General features: G+C 44.2%; 1 pseudogene; it reads right to left on the bottom strand.

Annotated features, from left to right (window-relative positions):
• Positions 1–8,056: 8,056 nt before the first annotated feature.
• Positions 8,057–17,742, bottom strand: part of LOC137346416 (multidrug and toxin extrusion protein 1-like) — a 34,395-nt pseudogene continuing 24,709 nt past the window's right edge.

The raw sequence follows: 17,742 nt of genomic DNA on the forward strand, positions 1-17,742 counted from the left end.
TCTTAAATGATTGACCTTTTATCCTGGGAACATGTCCTCTAGTTCTAGAATTTCCAGCCAATGAAATGGCCTCTCAGCGTATACTCTGTCAAGCCCCCTCACAATCATAAATGTTTCAGTCAGATTACCTCTCATTCTTCTAAACTCCAGACAGTATTTTCTATTCTTCCTACCAGTCAATAACCTCATAGTTCCCACATTATTCTCCATCTGTCACCTTATTTCTCACTCACTTCACTTGTCTATATCTCTTTGTAGCCTTTATGTGTCATCCTCATAGCTTACATTCCTGCCTCACTTTGTATCGTCAGCAAACTTGGACACGTTACTCTCGGCTTCTTTATCGAAGTCATTAATATAAAGAGTAAATAGCTGAGATTCTGGCACTGATCATTGTGGCAAAACATTAATTACAACCTGGAAATGCCCTGTTTATGCCTGCTGTCTGCTTTCTATCCAGTAACCAATCCTCTATCCATGCTGATATTTTTTGCCAAACCCCATGAGCCCTTATCTTATGTAATTGCCTTTGTTGTGGCATCTTATTGACTGCCTTTTGAAAATCCAAATATTCCACATCCACTGGTTTCACTTTATCTACACTGCAAGTTACATCCTCAAAACTCCAATAAATTTGTCAAACATGATGTTCCTTTCAGAAAACCATATTGACTCTGCATAATCCTATTATGATTTTTGAAATGCTTTGTTAGCACCTCCTTAATAATAGATTCCAGCATTTTCCCAACAACTGATGCCAGGTTAACTGGTCTGTAGTTCCCTGTGTTTTCTCTCCCTCCTTTCTTGAAGACAGGGTTTACAATTCATACCTTCCAATCCACAGGGAACGTTCTTAAATCTAGGGAATTTTCCAAAATCATAACTAATGCATCTACTATCTCCGCAGTCTCTTCCATTAAAACCCGAGAATTAGAATTAGAATTAGAATATTACATGGCAGTATAGGCCCTTCGGCCCTCGATGTTGCGCCGACCTGTGAAACCATCTGACCTACACTATTCCATTTTCATCCATATGTCTATCCAATGACCACTTAAATGCCCTTAAAGTTGGCGAGTCTACTACTGCTGCAGGCAGGGCGTTCCACGCCCCTACTACTCTCTGAGTAAAGAAACTACCTCTGACATCTGTCCTATATCGATCACCCCTCCACTTAAAGCTATGTCCCCTCGTGTTTGCCATCACCATCCGGGGAAAAAGACTCTCACTATCCACCCTATCTAACCCTTTGATTATCTTATATGTTTCAATTAAGTCACCTCTCCTCCTCCTTCTCTCCAACGAAAACAACCTCAAGTCCCTCAGCCTTTCCTCGTAAGACCTTCCCTCCATACCAGGCAACATCCTAGTAAATCTCCTCTGCACCCTTTCCAAAGCTTCCACATCCTTCCTATAATGCGGTGACCAGAACTGCACGCAATACTCCAGGTGCGGTCTCACCAGAGTTTTGTACAGCTGCAGCATGACCTCGTGGCTCCGAAACTCGATCCCCCTACTAATAAAAGCTAACACACCATATGCCTTCTTAACAGCCCTATTAACCTGGGTAGCAACCTTCAGGGATTTATGCACCTGGACACCAAGATCTCTCTGTTCATCTACACTACCAAGAATCTTCCCATTAGCCCAGTATTCTGCATTCCTGTTACTCCTTCCAAAGTGAATCACCTCACACTTTTCCGCATTAAACTCCATTTGCCATCTCTCAGCCCAGCTCTGCAGCCTATCTATGTCCCTCTGTACCCTACAACATCCTTCGGCACTATCCACAACTCCACCGACCTTCGTGTCATCCGCAAATTTACTAACCCACCCTTCTACACCCTCTTCCAGGTCATTTATAAAAATGACAAACAGCAGTGGCCCCAAAACAGATCCTTGCAGTACACCACCAGTAACTAAACTCCAGGATGAACATTTGCCATCAACCATCACCCTCTGTCTTCTTTCAGCGAGCCAATTTCTGATCCAAAGCTCTAAATCACCTTCAACCCCATACTTCCATATTTTCTGCAATAGCCTACCGTGGGGAACCTTATCAAACGCCTTACTGAAATCCATATACACCACATCCACTGCTTTACCCTCATCCACCTGTTTGGTCACCTTCTCGAAAAACTCAATAAGGTTTGTGAGGCACGACCTACCCTTCACAAAACCGTGCTGACTATCGCTAATTAACTTATTCTTTTCAAGATGATTATAAATCCTATCTCTTATAACCTTTTCCAACATTTTACCCACAAATGAAGTAAGGCTCACAGGTCTATAATTACCAGGGCTATCTCTACTCCCCTTCTTGAACAAGGGGACAACATTTGCTATCCTCCAGTCTTCCGGCACTATTCCTGTCGACAATGACGACATAAAGATCAAGGACAAAGGCTCTGCAATCTCCTCCCTGGCTTCCCAGAGAATCCTAGGATAAATCCCATCTGGCCCAGGGGACTTATCTATTTTCACACTTTCCAAACTTGCTAACACCTCCTCCTTGTGAACCTCAATCCCATCTAGCCTAGTAGTCTGAATCTCAGTATTCTCGACAACATTTTCTTTCTCTACTGTAAATACTGACGCAAAATATTCATTTAACACTTCCCCTACCTCCTCTGATTCCACACACAACTTCCTGATATAACTTCCTGATATTCCTGATATACCTATAGAAAGCCTTAGGGTTTTCCTTGATCCTATCCGCCAATGACTTCTCGTGTCCTCTCCTTGCTCGTCTTAGCTCTCCCTTTAGATCCTTCCTGGCTAGCTTGTAACTCTCAAGCGCCCTAACTGAGCCTTCATGTCTCATCCTAACATAAGCCTTCTTCTTCCTCTTGACAAGCGCTTCAACTTCTTTGGTAAACCACGGCTCCCTCGCTCGACAACTTCCTCCCTGCCTGACAGGTACATACTTATCAAGGACACGCAGTAGCTGCTCCTTGAATAAGCTCCACATTTCGATTGTTCCCATCCCCTGCAGTTTCCTTCCCCATCCTACACATCCTAAATCTTGCCTAATCGCATCATAATTTCCTTTCCCCCAGCTATAATTTTTGCCCTGCGGTAGATACCTGTCCCTGCCCATCGCTAAGGTAAACCTAACCGAATTGTGATCACTATCACCAAAGTGCTCACCTACATCTAAATCTAACACCTGGCCGGGTTCATTACCCAGTACCAAATCCAATGTGGCATCGCCCCTGGTTGGCCTGTTTACATACTGTGTCAGAAAACCCTCCTGCACACACTGGACAAAAACTGACCCATCTAACGTACTCGAACTATAGTATTTCCAGTCGATATTTGGAAAGTTAAAGTCCCCCATAACAACTACCCTGTTACCCTCACCCCTGTCGAGAATCATCTTCGCTATCCTTTCCTCTACATCTCTGGAACTATTCGGAGGTCTATGAAAGACTCCCAACAGGGTGACCTCACCTCTCCTGTTTCTAACCTCGGCCCATACTACCTCAGTAGATGAGTCCTCAAATGTCCTTTCTGTCGCTGTAATACTCTCCTTGATTAACAATGCCACACCTCCCCCTCTTTTACCATCTTCTCTGTTCTTACTGAAACATCTAAATCCTGGAACCTGCAACATCCATTCCTGCCCCTGCTCTACCCATGTCTCCGAAATGGCCACTACATCGAGATCCCAGGTACCAACCCATGCTGCAAGCTCACCCACCTTATTCCGGATGCTCCTGGCGTTGAAGTAGACACACTTTAAACCAGGTTCTTGCTTGCCAGTGCCCTCTTGCATCCTTGTAACCTTATCCCTGACCTCACTACTCTCAACATCCTGTACACTGGCACTACAATTTAGGTTCCCATTCCCCTGCTGAATTAGTTTAAACCCCCCCGAAGAGCACTAGCAAATCTCCCCCCCCAGGATATTGGTACCCCTCTGGTTCAGGTGAAGACCATCCTGTTTGTAGAGGTCCCACCTACCCCAGAAAGAGCCCCAATTATCCAGGAAACCAAAACCCTCCCTCCTGCACCATCCCTTCAGCCACGTGTTCAACTCCTCTCTCTCCCTATTACTCGCTTCGCTATCACGTGGCACGGGCAACAACCCAGAGATAACAACTCTGTTTGTTCTCACTCTAAGCTTCCACCCTAGCTCCCTGAATTTCTGCCTTAAATCCCCATCTCTCTTCCTACCTATGTCGTTGGTGCCTATGTGGACCACGACTTGGGGCTGCTCCCCCTCCCCTCTAAGGATCCCAAAAACATGATCCGAGACATCACGAACCCTGGCACCTGGGAGGCAACACACCAACCGTGAGTCTCTCTCGTTCCCACAGAACCTCCTATCTGTTCCCCGAACTATGGAGTCCCCAATGACTAATGCTCTGCTCCTCTTCCCCCTTCCCTTCTGAGCAACAGGGACAGACTCTGTGCCAGATACCTGTACCCCAATGCTTACCCCTGGTAAGTCGTCCCCCGCAACAGTATCCAAAACAGTGTACCTGTTGTTGAGGGAAATGGCCACAGGGGATCCCTGCACTGCCTGCTGGTTCCCTCTTCTTCCCCTGACGGTAACCCATCTACCTACTTCTTTTACCTGAGGTGTGACTACCTCCCCATAACTCCTCTCAATAACCCCCTCCGCCTCCCGAATGATCCGAAGTTCATCCAGCTCCAGCTCCAGTTCCCTAACGCGGTTCTCGAGGAGCTGGAGTTGGGTGCACTTCCCGCAGATGCAGTCAGCAGGGACACTCTTGGCGACCCTTACCTCCCACATTCTGCAGGAGGAACATACAACTGCCTTAACCTCTATTCCCACTATTCTAAATTCCCAACAAATCTACTGAAACCGCCCCCCCCAAAAAAGTCAAAACTTGTTAGGTTAGCAATCCAACGGACAGAACTTCTTAAATAAAAAGCTTACCTTATCAACACACCAGAGTCCTTTTTTTTTGGTTAGAGGAGGAGGGTGGGTGGGAAACACTACATGTGTAGTGTCTCGGGTACAGCTACCACCCAAATATATAGTTTTTACTTACCCAGCAGTCCCCTGGTCCTCCGAAAACAAAAGGGAATTAACTTTTAACTTCCACTGAAATTGACTTCCCAGCTGCAAGTTCGCTCCGCACCTCGGATGTAGGCCATCAGGTCCGGGGAATTTATTGGCTTTTACTCACATTATTTATTTATTTATTTATTTAGAGATACAGCACTGAAACAGGCCCACCGAGTCTGTGCCGACCAACAACCACCCATTTATACTAACCCTACAGTCATCCCATATTCCCTACGCAATTTACAACAGCCAATTTACCTATCATCTGCAAGTCTTTGGCGGTGGGAGGAAACCGGAGCACCCAGCGAAAACCCACACGGTCACAGGGAGAACTTGCAAACTCCGCACAGGCAGTACCCAGAATCGAACCCGGGACTCTGGAGCTGTGAGGCTGCAGTGCTAACCACTGCGCCGCCCTACACTTCTACCACTTGTCCGGTTTCATTCCCTAGGATTAAGTCCAGTACCGCTCCTCCTCTTGTAGGACTCTCTACGTGCTGGCTCAAAAAGCTCTCCTGAATGCACTTGAAGAATTCTGCCCCCTTTAAGCTTTTTGCACTAATACTATCCCCTCTAACATAGGGGAAGTTGAAATCGCCTACTATTATTACCCTATTATTATTGCACCTCTCTGAGATTTGCCTACATATCTGCTCCTCTACCACTGCCTGACTGCTTTTGTACATTTTCACAATTGAGGTTAATTAGTTTAAGTTCCTCACTCTCATTAGCCTCTCGGTACCCCATTATTTTTGGTATGCTTTTTGTGTCTTCTACTGTGAAGACAGATACAAAATATTTGATAAACATTTCTGCCATTTCCGAATTCCTCATTATAATTACCCCTGTTTGAGCCTCTAAGGGATCAATGTTTACTTTTGCTTTTCTCTCCTACCCTCTCTTTTCTGGTATCACAGTAGTGAACTTTTGCCGTACTCTTTTTGTGTTTCTAATCTGATATATTTAGACTGCATACAATATTTCGATTGTGACATAAGCAATTTCTTTCAGAAATTCAACATCATTCCCTAGCTTTAATATTCAATATGGTTATACATAAAATTCAGAATCTCATTTGCTTTTTTATGGCCTTTTCTACAGGTACTTCCTCATTTCAAAATCTATATATCAACACATAGAAACATAGAAAATAGGAGCAGGAGTAGGCCATTCGGCCCATCAAGCCTACTCCACCATTCATTATGATCATGGCTGATCATCCAACTCAGTAACCTGTTCCCGCTTTCCCCCCATATCCTTTGATCCCTTTTGACCCAAGAGCTATATCTAACTCCTTCTTGAAAACATACAATGTTTTGGCATCAACTGCTTTCTGTGGTGGTGAATTCCACAGGCTCACCACTCTCTGGGTGAAGTAATTTCTCCTCATCTCAGTCCTGAAAGGTTTACCCCGTATCCTTAGACTATGGCTCCTGGTTCTGGACTCCCCCACCATCGGGAAAATTCTTCCTGCATCTACCCTGTCAAGCCCTGTTAGAATTTTATAGGTTTCTATGAGATCCCCCCTCACTCTTCTGAGCTCCAGCGAATATAATCCTAACCGATTAAATCTCTCTTCATATGTCAGTCCTGCCATCCCAGGAATCAGTCTGGTAAACCTTCGCTGCACTCCCTCTGTGGCAAAAACATCCCTCCTCAGATAAGGAGACCAAAACTGAATACAATATTCCAGGCGTGGCCTCACCAAGGCCCTGTATAATTGCAGCAAGACATCCCTGCTCCTGTACTCAAATCCTGTCCCTATGAAGGTCAACATATCATTTGCCTTTTTTACCACCTGTTGCACCTGCATGCTTAACTTCAGCGATTTGTGTACGAGAACACCCAGGTCTCGTTGCATATTCCCCTCTCTCAGTTTATAGCTGTTCAGATAATAATCTGCCTTTCTGTTTTCACCACCAAAGTGGATAACCTCACATTTATCCACATTATACTGCATCTGCCATGCATTTGCCCACTCACTCAACTTGTCCAAGTCACCTTGAAGCCTCTCTGCATCCTCCTCACAACTCCCACTCCCACCCAGTTTTGTGTCATCTGCAAATTTGGAGATATTACATTTAATCCCCTCTTCTAAATCATTCATATATATTGTGAATAGCTGGGGTCCTAACACCGATCCCTGCGGTACCCCACTAGTCACTGCCTGCCATTCAGAAAAAGACCCATTTATTCCTACTCTTCGTTTCTTGTCTGCCAACCAATTTTCTATCCATCACAATACATTACCCCCAATCCCATGCACTTTAATTTAACCTAGCACAACACAGTCAAATGAGTTTGTGACTAACACATTAATCACAGGACTAAAACTCCTTGTGACGAGTACAATTTGTTTGTATTCATCATTACCTTCATCTTTTGTCTCAGATTTCTCTGTCTCATGTGTCATTTCAAGTGATCTGCCTCTCCACTTTGGGCGGTTCATCTCATAATGATACTTTGAGTCACATCTGAAGGACCTATTAACTGTTCCTTGGGCATTTCTGGGATTCATTCACTGTTTTAATTCTGTCTTCTGCTGTAATAGCCAGATCTACTAATGGTGCTTATTCTACTGGTCTGTAACTCTTCCATTGAATTGATGCATGTGTCCAGCAACTGGACCATTTGTTCCACCAAAGCTGAAGGAAATGGCTGTCTCCCCAGGACTTTTTAAGGCAGAAGGCATCTGTTCCAACAGGGAGTCTCTTTCCAATAAGCAAACATGAATTAAAACCAGGAGCCTGTCCATACGAGACACCTTAGCACACTCCAGCAGTTTAAATGATAGCACTGATCTAGGGCTTCCCAGATTGAACTTCCTCAATCTTTTATATAGCCTGTTAAAGTCCATGATGTATTCTTGCATGGCATAGATCAAAATCTATTGAGGTCTGGCCATGCCTCATTGGCATTTGATAGATTATCTTCCTTGTAAATTTCATTCAAGAACTCTAATAGAAGGTCCAAACCTTCATCACTATCCAGCTCACAAAATACTTCATTTCTGATTTACTTTGGGTAGGAAGCGACAATGCCAAGGCCAATACTTGTCCATATATCCACTTCATTCATCCACTGGTCATATGGTTCGGGCTCTGAGAACATTGGCGGGTAATCATATCCCAACAATTTTCACTTGCTTTCTGACATTTCTCACAATGGCTCATAGGATTGTAATCTTATGTCTGAATGTTTTTCTTTGTTTTCAAACTTTATTTTTAGGCAACCATTCTCTGCAACCACATTCTATTCCAGAAAGCCAGTTGGTGAAGGATAGAAACATATAAAAATAGGAGCAGGAGTAGGCCATTCGGCCCTTCGAGCTTGCTCTGCTATTCAATGCAATCATGGCTGATCATCCAAACTCAGTAACATGCTCCCACTTTCTCCCCGTATCCCTTGATCCCATTAGCCCTAAGAACTATATCTAACTCTTTCTTGAATATATTTAATGATTTGGCTCAACTGCTTTTCATGGTAGAGAATTCCACAGGTTCACCACTCCCTGGGTGAAGAAATCTCTCCTCATCTCAGTCCTAAATGGCTTACCCTTTATCCTTAGACTGTGACCCCTGGTCCTGGACTCCCCCACCATCGGGAACACCCTTCCTGCATCTAGTCTGTCCAGTCATAGATTCATAGTTATACAGCACAGAAACAGGCTCCTTCGGCCCGTGTCTGTGCCAGCCATCCAGCACCCAACTATTCTAATCCCATATTCCTGGCCCGTAGCCTTGTATGCTGTGATGTTTCAAGTGCTCATCTAAATACATTTTAAATGTTGTGAGGGTTCCTGGCTCCACCACCCCTTCAGGCAGTGCGTTCCAGATTCCAACCACCCTCTGGGTGAAAAACAAATTTCACAAATCCCCCCTAAACCTCCTGCCCCTTACCTTAAATCTATGTCCCCTGGTTCTTGACCCCTCCGCTAAGGGAAAAGATTTCTTCCTATCTAACCTATCATAATCTTGTCCACCTCAATCATGTCCCCCCTCAGCCTTCTCTGCTCCAAGGATAACAACCCTATCCTTTTCAGTCTCTCTTCATAACTGAAATGCTCCAGCCGAGGCAATCTCCTGGCCCGTTGGAATTTTGTAGATTTTTATGAGATCCCCTGTCATTCTTCTAAACTCTGGTGAATACAGGCCTATTCGACCCAATCTCTCTTCATACGTCAATCCTGCCATCCCAGGAATCAGTCTGGTGAACCTTCGCAGCACTCCCTCCATAGCAAGAACATCCTTCCTCAGATAACGAGACCAAAACTGTACACAATACTCCAGGTGTGATCTCACCAAGGCCTTGTATAATTGCAGCAAGACATCTTTGCTCCTGTACTCGAATCCTTTTGCTATGAAGGCCAACATACCATTCACCTTCTTAACTGCCTGCTGCACCTGCATGCTTACTTTCAGCGACTGGTGCACAAGGACACCCAGGTCTCTCTGCACATCCCCCTTTCTCAATCTATCACTGTTCAGATAACATAGAAACATAGAAAATAGGAGCAGGAACAGGCCATTAATCTGCCTTTCTGTTTTTGCCACCAAAGTGGATAACCTCACATTTATTCACATTATACTGCATCTGCCATGTATTTGCCCACTCACTAAACCTGTCCAAATCACACTGGAACTTCTCTGCATCCTCCTCACAGCTCACACTCCCACCCAGCTTTCTGTCATCTGCAAACTTTGATAAATTACCTTTAATTCCCTCATCTATTTCATTAATAGATATTGTGAATAGCTGGGGTCCTAGCACTGATCCCTGCGGTATCATTGCCTGCCACTCGGAAAAAGACCCGTTTATTCCTACTCTTTGTTTCCTATCTGTCAACCAGTTCTCTATCCATGTCAGTACCTTACCCCAACCCATGTGCTTTACTTTGCACGCTAATCCCTTATGTGGGACCTTATCGAAAGCCTTCTGAAAGTCCAAATACACCACATCCCTTATCTATTCTACTCGTTACATCATCAAAAAATTCCACTCGATTTGTCAAGCATGATTTCCCTTTCATAAATCCATGTTGACTTTGTCCAATCCTGTCATTGTTTTCCAAGTGCTCTGCTATTACATGTTTGATAATGGACTCTCGCTTTTTCCCTACTACTGATGTTAGACTAACCGGTCTATAATTCCATGTTTTCTCTCTCTGTCCTTTTTTAAATAGTGGGGTTACATTAGTTACCCTCCAATCCATTGGAACTGTTCCAGTGTCTATAGAATTTTGAAAAATGACCAGCAGTGCATCAACTATTTCAAGGGCCACTTCCTTAAGTACTCTGGGGTGTAGATTAAGGCCCTGGAGATTTATCGGCCTTCAATCCCATCAATTTCCCTAACGCTATTTCCCTATTAATACTGATTTCAGACAGTTCCTCCTTCTCACTAGACCCTATGTTCTCCAATTTTTCTGGGAGGTAAATTGTGTCCTCCTTTGTGAAGACAGAACCAAAGTATATATTTAATTGGTCTGCCATTTCTTTGTTCCCCATTATAAATAGAAGTGGAGCCAATCTTTACTCAGTCTAACATTTATTTAGAGAGTGAAACTTTACAAGCATACTACAGTTTCCGTAAGTGTCTCTTTATATGTGTGCAAGTGAAACCTCAATTAAAATACTCCACTTGCATATAATGAAATACAATTGATGTACAATTATTACCATTCCTTAACTCTACTCTTCACTCTTTTCCCTTTATTTAATGGAAAAATTGGTAAAGTGGTCAACATAAAACAATAGAATTGGAAATGTAAAACCACACAAATACAATACTTCACGACAAATGTTAAAGCTCAACTCCATTCCCTCTTCAACCCATTCTGGAGATGAATGGAACTGAATAAGACTCGCAGTGCCAAATATCCACTGTATCGATAATCTGTCCCTTCACTGGGTGACTCCAGGGGCCCTCGTTTTTCACTCAAAGACCTTCCATTTCTCAAATAAGTTTTTCAAAATAGGCCAACTTTAGGCCAATGATCCATGAACCTCCTTTCCCGTGTTTCCTACATTACAACAGTGACTTCACTTCAAAAAGTATTTCATTGGCAGTAAAATATTTTCGGACATCCTGAGATCATGACAGGAGCTGTATGAATGCAAATCTTTCTTCCCGATTCTGACACACACTCAGGGCACAGAGTGGAACTAAGTGTATCCTCTAATCAGCTACAGAAACTAAACAGAGAAGGTGATGAAGCAGCAAATGCTGTGAGTCTCTGGTTAAGTTTCTGTATGATTTTGAGGAACGGCTTCACCTGGAATGTTGTTCGGCCTCAGACAAACATTCCAAGTGCTATTGCTTCTGAAAAGTTTCATAATTCTGATTATTAGGACAAACTAGAGGTTAGTATTTGATGGAAAATGATTGCTCCTCTTCAGGAAAACTCCGTTGGAACATTAACTGAATTTGGGTGATTAAACTTGGCATCACTCTTTGCCTTTAGCCAGCTAAGCTTGAAATTCTTATTATAGAGAGATACAACACCTAAACAGGCCCTTCAGCCCACTGAGTCTGTGCCAACCAACAACCACACATTTATACTAGTCCTACATTAATCCCATATTCCCTACCAAATCCCCATCACCTATCTACACGAAGGGCAATTTACAATGGCCAATTTATCTATCAACCTGCAAGTCTTCGGCTGTGGGAGGAAACCAGAGCACCCAGCAGAAACCCATGTAGTTACAAGGAGAACTTGCAAACTCCACACAGGAAGTACCCAGAATTGAACCCAGGTCACTAGAGCTGTGAAGCTGTAATGCTAATCACTGCACCACTGTGTCACCCTGACAAGATTTCATCTCCTCAATCCTCTGTTGGGGACGTGGGGGGGTTGAGGTGGGGTTGGGAGGGAGAAATAGAGGAAGAGTCATTTTTAGCAAAACAAGTTAACCAGGCACCAAACATTGGTAAATGAAACCAGTCAGGTCCCCGAACAGCAAGAATACATGAATTATTGGATCAGATTGTCAACTTACATCAAACATAGATTTTAATGCCTGATGCAGGTCCAGAATTTAGAACACGATGGTATAAAATCAACTTTAATTTGGCAAATAGACTCCCATTGCATTGGCTTTCCTAATGAGTTTAGTGGGATAAAACCTCCATATAGGTTTTCAGGTACTATGGGCCATTTCCTGGATCGATCACTGAAACATTGTCCTTCTACTTGTTCTTTTTAAAAAAAATTTTCATGGGTTGTGGGCTTCGCTGGCAAGACCAGCATTTATTGTCCATCCCTAATTACTCTTGAGAATGTGGTGGTGAGCTGCCATCTTGAACCACTGCAGTCCATCTGGTGCGGGGACACCCACACTGCTGTTTGGGAGGGAGTTCCAGGATTTTGATCCAGCAACAGTGAAGGAAGGGAGATATATTTCCAAGTCAGGATGGTGTGTGACTTGGAGGGGAACTTGCATGTTATGGTGTTCCCACACATCTGCTGGTAGAAGAAGTCATGGGCGTGGTGAGTCGCTGCAATGCAGCTTATTTATGATACACACTGCTGTCACTGTGCATCGGTGGTGGAGGGAATGAATATTGAAAGTGGTTGGTGGGGTGCTGATCAAGCAGGCTGCTTTGTCCTGGATGGTGGCGAGCTTCCTGAGTGTTATTGGAGCTGTACTTATCCAGGAAAGCGGAGAATATTCCAGTACACTCCTGACTGGTGCCTTGTAGATGGCAGGCTGGCTTTGGGAGTCAGGAGGTGAGTTACTCAACACAGAATTCCCATCCTGAGACATGCTCTTGTTACCACTATGTTTATGCAGCTGGGCCAGTTAAGTTTGTGGTTAATGGCAACCCCCAGGATGTTGACGTGGGGCGGAGTGGGGGCGGGGGTGGAATTCAGTGATTGTTATGCCTTTGAACATCAAGGGGAAATGATTAGATTTTCTTTTGTAGGAGATGGTCATTGCCTGGCATTTGAGTGGCACATATGCTACTGGTCACTTTTCAGCCCAAGACTGAATGTTGTCCAGGTCTTGCTGCATGTGGGCACAGATTGATTCAGTATTCTTGCTTTTATGATACATTGTGTGATTTTATAGCTGCTATTCAATCTTCAGTTTCCTTGGTTATTTGCCTTCTATTGATTTTGCCATCTTGTGATCATACTCTTGATCTTGCTATGATCTATCACTTTGTGTTTGTTTTGTCCAGTGCAGGGGGAACTGTGTATTGTGATTTGACTGAAGGAGAGAGTGAGATAGAAATTTGTCTTGTGATGATCGGGGTGATAGTGAATTGGAAGCTCGTTTTATACTGCACGGAATCGGGTGGATTGACTCTCACTTGTTTTACACCAGCAGCCAAGATGAATTTCTCCCCCAGTGTCTTCATATTGTGTGTGTTTGTGAACCATTGTAAACCTCAAGACCACAGGGCAAAGAGTAGCCTTGCTTATCTGCTTTGAGGGTATCTATTTGCACTACATTTCATTGAATGACTCCGGTCTCCTTCAGCCCCACTTAACAAAAGTGGAAGGTGTGTGTATACTTTTTTATCAGTGAGGTCGTTCATTTACCTGCTAGAAAAGTTCCAATATAATATGTCCACCAGTCAATACAGAGCATAATCATTCTAGGAATTGCCAGGCGTATAAAGTGGCCCCACTCCTGCAGGCTGTCAGTAGACCATCCTACACAAAGAACAATGAGTTACGAGCACAGTACAGAAAGTGTCTGAAAAGCACAGAAGGAGAAAGGAAAGTAGGGCAAATTGGTTATCGTCCATTTAAACCATCGTCCAAAGTTGGAATTACCACCCGGACCCTACCTGCCCAGGTCCCAACGTACAACTTTTTCCATCGAATGTATACAAACAGAAGTATAACTTGACAGTACTGAGAAACAACATTGGCAGCAGCTGAGCCTCTGAAAAACACCAAGTACACATTTTAAAGGCAGCTTCAAACCATGTTTGTGTCATCATTCTGTGAAAGTTTATGAACTGATATTTTAACATTTTTAAAAATTTGTTTTCTACTTACGGTACTCCCAGCATCAGCACAAAGAGGAAGAGATAATTAATGATTGCATTGAAGATGTTGGCTATGAAACCAGTGAAAAGCTGAGGCAAGATGATCCCCTGAGGTGGGAACAAGACAATAAAGTCAGGCCTCGGGATTGCCGTTCAATGGACCAACAGTATGTGTGTGGCATGGTGCCAGTGTAGCGGGAAGGTCGGATGCAACTGTTCTCCCAATGGCCATGTTTGGGGTACAATGTGCCTGATCTAAGAGGGTCCCCTTTCCTCACTTGGTTCAGGCTCATTGCTTGAACTTGCCTGCTTGTAGGTGCTGACTACTTGCCCACATTTACAGTTACATCAGCAAATTTAAAGTCCCTGTTCACCAGGGAGCTCCCCCATCTATCATTGAGCTTCCCCAGAGTGCAGGAGATTTGAATCCACTGATTTCAGTCAATAACCTGCTATCTCTCTGATAAGTGTCCTACTCACTCATTCCCCCTATTCTGCTATTCCATGCTCTCACAAAGAGGTTCAAATTTACACAGACCACAATCTGCTCACATTCCTGCAAAAATTCAAAGTTATAAAAGCCAGGCTTTTTCGATGGAGTTTACTCCTCCAACTATCCAACTGAAAAATTATACACATCGCCCAAAAAAATCTATGTCCTAGTCACTGTACTGTCCAGGATGTAAAAATACACACTCTATCCACAAAAGCTTGTACTAGGTTTGGAAGGCTGAGGAGTGTATGAAATGAATGTGTGTACTGGCGTGACCGTATATCTTCTTTCATCCTTTCTGACTAAGTCATCAGAACAAACAACAAAAAATAGAATCCAAGACATTTCTTTTTTTCCTTTTTGGGGGAGTTGCCACAATCACAAGAAGTGCAGCAATGAAAATAAAAGAAATAAACTGAAGAGCTATAAAAATTAGAACAATTTTAAAAGACTGGAACATTTGCTTTCAACTAGATGGAGGACACAGTCACATGACAAATACCACCTCCTGCACTAAAATACACATCCATGTCTACAGGAACTAAACAAATTAACCTCATCTACATGGAAATGAGACAGCTCATCACATATGGATGTGAGTGATGCACAAAATGAGTTAAAACAAAGACATTCACAGATTCTACGTCTCCAATTACCCTTCAACACAATAGAGTGTAAACAGCCCTCATCTTATCAAAATGGGGCCATCGTAAGCTATTCTACCAGCCCATCAAGAGCTGAGACCTAAGACTGAGATTTATAAGAATGCTGGTGAAAACAAATGGTGTCCGGCCCCGCACGTTAAAGAGCTACCACAATGCCAAGCCTCCGATCACGTGGAGCAGTGGGCTGCCCATCCCCAGCAGTAGCGTCAGCTGCCTGTGCGAAGGCATTGCTGCCATTTTTAAACAGCTGTTCGCCCGATCGGCAAATTTAAATATTTAAATAAAGATTAAATTAAATTAAATATATACATCCCTTCCGCTCATGTCCCACCTCCTCAATAACAATTAAATTAATTATTAGCCCTTCCTCCTAAAACACTTACCTTTACCATCTGACCTTCTCCACCCCTCCCCCATCCACCCAACAACTGCAGATCTTACATCTGATCTATGGGTATGTGCGATTACTTAGCTATGTCTATCGCATGCTGCTTACACTGTTTGGCATGCAAGTAGTCCTGTGTTATAGCTTCACAAGGCTCAGTTTGAGGTTTGCCTTGTGCTGCTCCTGGCACGCCCTCCTGCACTCTTCATTGAACCAAGTTTGGTTCTGATTTGATGGTAATGGTAGAGTGGGGGATATGCCAGGCCATGAGGTTACAGATTGTGGCTGAGTACAATTCTGCTGCTGCTGATGGCCCGCAGTGCCTCATGGGTGCTCAGTTTTGAGTTGTGAATCTGTTTGAAATCTATCCCATTTAGCACTGTGGTAATGCCACATAACACAATGGTGGGTCTCCTCAATGTGAAGATGGAACTTTGTCTCCATAAGGACTGTGTGGTAATCACTTCTACCAATACTGTCATGGACAGATGCATCTTCAACAGTTAGATTGGTGAGGAAGAGGTCAAGTAGGATTTTTTCTCTTGTTAGTTTCCTCACCCCTGCCGCAGAAACAGTCCAGCAGCTATGTCTTTTAGGACTCAGCCAGCTTGGTCAGTCGTGGTGCTACCGAGCCAATCTTGGTGATGGACATTGATGTCCCCCACCCAGAGTACATTCTGCTCCCTTGCTACTCTCAGTGCTTCTTCCAGTTGGTGTTCAACATGGAGAAGCACTGATTCAGCAGCCAAGGGATGGGGTGGGGTGGGGGTGCGATAGGTGGTAATCAGCGGGAGGTTTCCTTGCCCATGTTTGACCTGATGCCATGAGACTTCACAGGGTTCAGAGTCAATGTTGAAGACTCCCAGGGCAACTCCCTCCCAACTGTGTTGTCACATCTCGTGGGTCTGTCCTGCCAGTGGGACAGGACATGCCCAGGGATAGTGATGGTGGTGTCTGGGACATTGTCTGTGAGGTATGATTTCTAAGTATGACTATGTCAGGCTGATGCTTGACTAGTCTGTGGGACAGCTCTCCCAACTTTGGCACAAGCCCTCAGATGTTAGCAAGGAGGACAGGGCTAGGTTTGTCCTTGTCATTTCCAGTACCTGGATCAATGCTGGATGGTCCGTCCAGTTTCATTTGTTTTCTTAGGCTTCGTAGCAGTTTGATACAACTGAGTGGCTTGCTCGGCCAGAGGGCATTTAAGAGCCAACCACATTGCTCTGGGTCTGGAGTCACATGAAGGCCAGACCAGGTAAGGATGGCAGATTTCCTTCCATAAAGAACATCAGTTTCATCCTTGGCCAAGCCGTCAGGCGTCACCGTACAGGCGCCAGCACCATTTTTAATGGGCTCCAAGCCCTTCACTATCATTTGCATTTTTAAAGGAAACAAATGTTCAAAATTAAAGTTGCACATGTAGTAACATTTTCACTCCCTCACCCACAACCCAAAGGAAGAATCGATTCATTAATTTCCCATTCCCCCCCAAAAAAATCTTCTGTACAGATTCTGACCTCCCCCACCCCACCACCAACTTTTATTAACTTCAAACCTGAACGCCTTCCCACCATCGCCCCCACCAATCAAAAGACTGTTCCCCACTCTCCACCATCGGCCCGACCTGAGAATTTCACTGCTCCCCCCTCCCCCCTCCCCACCAGTGTCACACCTCAGAAGTCTGTGCGAACATCCGAAGGCACGGGAGTTCTGGCCGGTGGGCGGACTATCGGTATGGGACGGTCGTCTGGTCCAGGCAGGTTTATTTGCATTTTTTAAAATTGATTTTTATATTAAAATGAAGGTCCGCCGTGCTGCATCGAGGGCTCGCCACCGTGGGCAAAATGCAACGGGGCCTTCTCGGCGTCGGGAGTCATGGTGAGCCTCTCCCAGAAGAATTTTCTGGGCCCCCCACCACAACCCCTGATGTCGGAGGGCTGGTAAAATTCAGCCCAGACTGTCAGTGAAAAAAACTGACACTCCAGTAATTTTCACATTCACAGCCTGGGTGATAATCTGGGAAAGCAGATCACCTGCCCATTGTCGACGCCACCCGATTTTATCCCTTTGATTTTAGTGTCATGAAATTGGGTGGATTCTACATTCGGCTTTTTCAAAGTTAGTTCCGGAAATATTATGTATCTTCTGCCCG

This window comes from Heterodontus francisci, chromosome 30 (genome assembly GCF_036365525.1).
Source record: "Heterodontus francisci isolate sHetFra1 chromosome 30, sHetFra1.hap1, whole genome shotgun sequence".
In the NCBI taxonomy this organism is placed as follows: Eukaryota; Metazoa; Chordata; class Chondrichthyes; order Heterodontiformes; family Heterodontidae; genus Heterodontus; species Heterodontus francisci.